Source organism: Cydia fagiglandana, chromosome 5 (assembly GCF_963556715.1).
Source record: "Cydia fagiglandana chromosome 5, ilCydFagi1.1, whole genome shotgun sequence".
Lineage (NCBI taxonomy): Eukaryota > Metazoa > Arthropoda > Insecta > Lepidoptera > Tortricidae > Cydia > Cydia fagiglandana.
The window spans coordinates 11,727,109-11,733,108 of record NC_085936.1 but is presented as its reverse complement, the minus strand read 5'-3'; positions in this window follow the sequence as shown (position 1 = coordinate 11,733,108).

Sequence of the window (6,000 nt, the reverse complement as noted above, 5' to 3'; positions counted from 1 at the left end):
GTCCTTTTCATGATTGCTCAATTGAACATCCACAGAATAAATGTGGTGTATTTTATCTTTACATGAAAACGACTTTTTATGCAACATTTTGGATTCCCGTCAATTTCTGACGCCAGGGAAATGACGGAAACAGCTAAAAGAATCTACCGAAATCCAAAGCCTAACGGACATTCATGGCGTTGAACCATGGCTAGAACAGGTCGATAGAAACGCTCCATGATGGTTATATTGTATACCAAAGTCGGGGTTGTCGTAAGTAACATGCCATATTTTCAAAAAGGCCACCAAGCACAGATCCAAAACTTTTTTCCAACTAAAAGAAATGATTAGACTATGCCCAGATGTTTCGCTTTACGAATCATATGTAATTGCTGTTTACATAGTACGATTTTTTTTGTGTAATACTTATCTTGTTCGCAAACCGTAAATTTTCTTGTAGTATTTGTCCGAAATCGTTGTAGTTACTCGGGAGGATTGGGTAAATATTGTCCAAACCATATGCTTTACGTGATCTCCCAGGACGAAATGTTACTTATTATTAAAGCACTAATTAAACTATATGTGTAATTTTTTAATAAAAACATAATACCAGAAAAAACGGCTAAGTAAAGTTGTATTTATAATAAACGATACAGTCCTTATTCAAATAGTTCGATACACGGTACACCATATTATAATTTGTATTACCGAACTATTTGAATACTTTGGATGCTACGTACTATACGACGCTGACTAGTCAGTAGTTAATATGTATAGAGGGACAAAACACATTTTATAGACTAGATGTTTTTAAATGGTTGTAAAATGGCATGATTTTCGGAATTAATTTCAAGATCCTGTTTGATCTTTATTTAGTCCTAAAATAAACATCCGGCATGGTCAAATTAGGTTTATTATTCAAAAATCAAACGAATATTAGTTTAGGAAAAAGGAAATGGGGGCAAAGAGGATACAATTAATTTTGTTCTTGTCCCACTGATATTTAAAAGGCCTCTAATATAATTATTTTGAGCAGCAGTCACGATCTCATTGTCATTTTTAGTTTCTGATCATAAGCTACCTAGCATAGCACTTATGCATTTATTTTAATTGGTTGTTTTTTTATGATATTATATTCAATGGGTATGTACGTTAACTTACTATGTAAGATGGCGTGTAAGGTACACAATTATGTTATATGAATTTATGTTTAATACTTCAATAAACAATTTTTTAATGAAATATGTTGTTTTTAGTTTAAATAGGACTCTATTTGTATTTCTTAATTCGCCGAATCGTTTAATCTGTAGGCGTATGGAAGAAAAAGACAAACACATTCAAAAACTTGAATAGGGTCAGGCAAATTTTCCGCGCTGTTTGAATCCGGGTTGCAAATTCCACTGCATTTTAAGAATAGTCATATGCAGTATATGTGTAAGTTGTTACGAATTGTATGATTATATTACTTAAGTAGTTTTAATTCTAAAACTCAGTCAAACTTATATTACACCACAATGCCTCTTTAGCAACCACCTTAGAAGAAGACTTGTTCGTAAGTGAATTTTGTTACGAATTTATAAAATAAATACACTAACGACCCGCCCCGTCTTCGCACGGGTTATCAGTTACAAATTATACACCTAAACCTTCCTCAAGTATCACTCTATTGATGGATGAAAACCGCATGAAAATCCGTTAAGTAGTTTTTAGGGTTCCGTGCCCAAAGGGTAAAACGGGACCCTATTACTAAGACTTCGCTGTCCATCCGTCCGTCCGTCCGTCTGTCACCAGGCTGTATCTCACGAACCGTGATAGCTAGACAGTTGAAATTTTCACAGATGATGTATTTCTGTTGCCGCTATAACAACAAATACTAAAAGCAGAATAAAATAAAGATTTAAATGGGGCTCCCATACAACAAACGTGATTTTTGACCAAAGTTAAGCAACGTCGGGAGGGGTCAGTACTTGGATGGGTGACCGTTTTTTTTTGCTTTTTTTTGCATTATGGTACGGAACCCTTCGTGCGCGAGTCCGACTCGCACTTGCCCGGTTTTTTTGAGTTTATCGCGAACATACACACAGACAGGCGGGGGACTTTGTTTTATAACATGTATAGATAATAAAAAATCTTATGTGTTACATATTTTAGATTAAATTACACCTAAAGGAAATAAATACACTGTATAGTTATTCAAATATTTATTTTATTCATTATAATGAATATTCTGAACCGTTAAAACCTTAGGAATGCATTAAGTGGGTACAGCGTAGGTACGTAAAAATAAATTAAGTACTAAAAATTACCTCAAAAAATTTCGCTATATTATACAATGTTAACTACGGTTTATCATATAAACCATTATACAATTCAGTTTTTACTTCACTCATGTATGTACATTATAAAATACCTAATATGCTTGTAAAGTATAATTATGTATGTACATCAAAAACTAAATGCAGTTATTGGCTTGACAATCTAATTATGTTGTCTATATTAAATTTCTCCCTTTGTTATTTGCGAGTAATTAGGCCTTAATATTTAAACTGTTGTACAAATAATAAAAAGGACTAAAATAAATTAAATCTGGCTGGCCACAAATTTTAATTTTATATATTGTAAAAACGTAAAATATTGCATTTATATTGTAATCACAGATCCTAAGGCATTAAAACGTAATCATTATGCGATAATTTACTGTGTAGAATGCACCTGTTTTAATGTTCTGTAAACACGTAGAAAACAAACACATAATATGCAAGTTGTTTTTGTCTAGCCATATACGTATACCTACACATCCGTAGGTCCTACCGAACAACTATTACTACGGCGCCAACCCCGAATTTGTAAAAGAAATTATGTCGCATAGAAAACATCGACATATGTGTCGCTTAACTTCAAACTCGGGTAAATCCCTTCGACCCTCCAGCAATCTACCCTATTACCTTTTTTAATACCAAAATCGCACAATATGACAGATGGATTTACCCGCGGGATGTATGAAACAGCGATTTTGGGGTTGGCACCATACTAAAAGATGTTCAGTATGGGCATACTCGCCTCTGAGAGCTAATTATACAGGTTCAGACAGGTACTATAATCGTTTTAATTAAAGTATATAAGGCACTGGTCCCACCGCGAGCTAGTAAGCTATGAGCTATCGGCTATAAACACGAACAAAAGATAAGCACTCCCGTGTAAATAAAAGAGACACGGCGATATTTATAGCTCACCGCTGGGCGAGTAACTATAAATATCGCCGTCTCTTTTATTTACACGGGAGTGCTTATCTTTTGTTCGTGTTTATAGCCGATAGCTCATAGCTTACTAGCTCGCGGTGGGACCAGTGCCTAAGAGTCGATAGCTACAGCTTACGTGTATAAGCACTGAAGGTTTTATAGAATTAGAAAAAACTATATGTTTCTCGTTATTTCAGGCCATTTGTAATTAACATAAAATATAACCAATAGGACTAGGTACGATCATAAAAGATGATACATCTGATGAAAATAAAAACCAATATTTTTAGACCATAATAAGTGCAAAGCCATAATTCAGCAAATATTTTTTTATAGATTTAAGCTTTTATTAATATTGTGTGACCTTTATTTTGTGCATGATAAAAGCAATATAAATAAATTTAGAATGTAGGGTAAGTTAGGCAACGTCTATCACATCGTAACCTAATGCTACCACTATAAGGGTTCCCCCAAATATGTCAACGCGGAATCGGCAAAATCCGATGGAAAAAAGCTTTATGTCTGCGCAATAAGAGCGAAAAGTCGTCGTTCGGCTCGGCTCGCATCGGCCGGCGACGGCCGACGCGTCGTCGGCTTCTTCGCTCTTATTGCGTGGACATAAAGCTTTTTCCTATCGGCTTTTGCCGAATGCGCGTCGATATATCTGGGGAGACCCGTATACTACAGCTTCGCTCATCGTCGTTGCAGCATCGCATTCTATACATATATACTAAAATAATTTATTATGATCAAATTCTTTATATATTTATAAAACACATTGGATGGTACAACACAACCAGACAAGCAGTCACAACATAATTACAATAGTTTACTATAAGCATGTATAGGGTATTTTCTCACCAATTTGCTTTAAACACTTTTCAAGCTCGGAATTAGCCTGTACTATTTATTAGCAATTGGTTTATATCGCCCATAATCATTTATAAAAACTTAGGGTAAGAAATTTAAACGACTCAGTATAGGAAAGTCTTGACTCGAAGCAGGCATCATCCAATTTACCTTCATTTCGTTCAATGGCAATCAGTTACAGTTTTAAAGTTGCCCATACTGATTCATTTGAATTCTTCACCCTGTATATAATGGCATCATAGTCAATCCTTTCAATCGATACCACAATTATGTCTATACTATAATGAATAATAATTTTCTTACAATAATATTATGTCAAATAAATGATTTAGATATGTTTACAAAAGGTACATCATACGATACAAAAAGTTAACATTTAAATCATTTCTGTACATATAGAAAAATATATTAACTATATGGCTCTCGATACATAATGTAATTTTTTACACCACATACTAGTTCAAATGAAACTTTGGTTCAATATCTCCTATTGTGTTAACGCATATAACATAATTTCAATGTTTTACTGGAATGTGCGAATCACATAACGAGGGTGGCAAACATCACAATATTACGTAAATATACATCTCTCGCCCCGTGGGACTGTGCGTGATAAAAAATGGCACGAATTTTGTAATGATACATAGCGCGTTATACTTAATCTACGACATTTATTACCATATTTGTCTAGGCAGTACTTGTTGAACAAATCGTACAAAATTCTATTAGTTTCAAGAAGACAAAATGGGTACCATAAAATCTTTTCATGCAAGATCTGATATATTTTTATTAGCTGCATATTTATGTAGGTATTCAAACAAAATTGACATTATTTATGAATAAATATCTTGTATCTATTTAGAGCAGCCCTTTTACATGCTAAGAATTAATATAAAAAAACTGCTTCAAAATTTTCAGTTAAAAAAAAATACTAGATGACTCATGAATAGATTTTAATGTTTAGGTACACACAACGTACGATTTGTCATTAATAAAAAAATATCGGTGTTTCCAATTTCGACTTTATACATTCAGCCATGGCACACCTAAGTACATTCACAAAAAATCACTTTCGCTATAATAAATGTAAACATGCATCACATTATAAAATTTCATTACGTAAGAGTTACAATGCATACATCCGATCGCGTCACTAAAATCGAGTAAAGCTTTCCATTACATTTTAGAAATATCATAAGAAATAACCATGAAGAATAGAGGCGACATAACGCGATTATAGTCTACTCAATATTACTTGGCGTGTTTCCATTTTTTTTTTGTCGTACTCATAAAAAACTCCCACAGAAGAAAAATATAAACAAGACAGGATTTTTTGTCAACGTTATGCCATTCTCTGCAATATAATATTATTTATGTGGATAAATCCCATTTTTTTGTACTTAGTTTATGTTTTTAAATAATGACAATTTCATTTTAGTCTCCACATATGTCAAATTGACGTTTATTAAGTGATTACATTTCGAATCTAAATTTTGTTTCTAGAGGAAACCCGCCAAAAAGTATAAAATAGGCTATACCTACTTAGACCATTACTAGGATCGAATGGTTTCGCTAACTACAGAAGATGTATGCTGAACATTCTCTAGAACACTTATTTACGCACAGTTTCATACAACGCACGAAGTCTGAGCGGGACACATTTAAAACTCGTGTTAACAATTGAAAGTTGCTAAAATTATCAAGTTTTCCATATCACGTTCAGATTCGGCGCGTTACAGACTGTGCCAACTATAGTTCGTTTTTTTTTGCATTAGAAAGAACTTGCAAGAAGGTAAGCGATCTTGACAAGTCTTTTAATTGAAAAATGCTTTTTAAAAATCAGTAACTAATACTTATGAAAGCAGAAGAATATAAATTATCGTATTAGATTCAAAATAGTTACATATTTGAC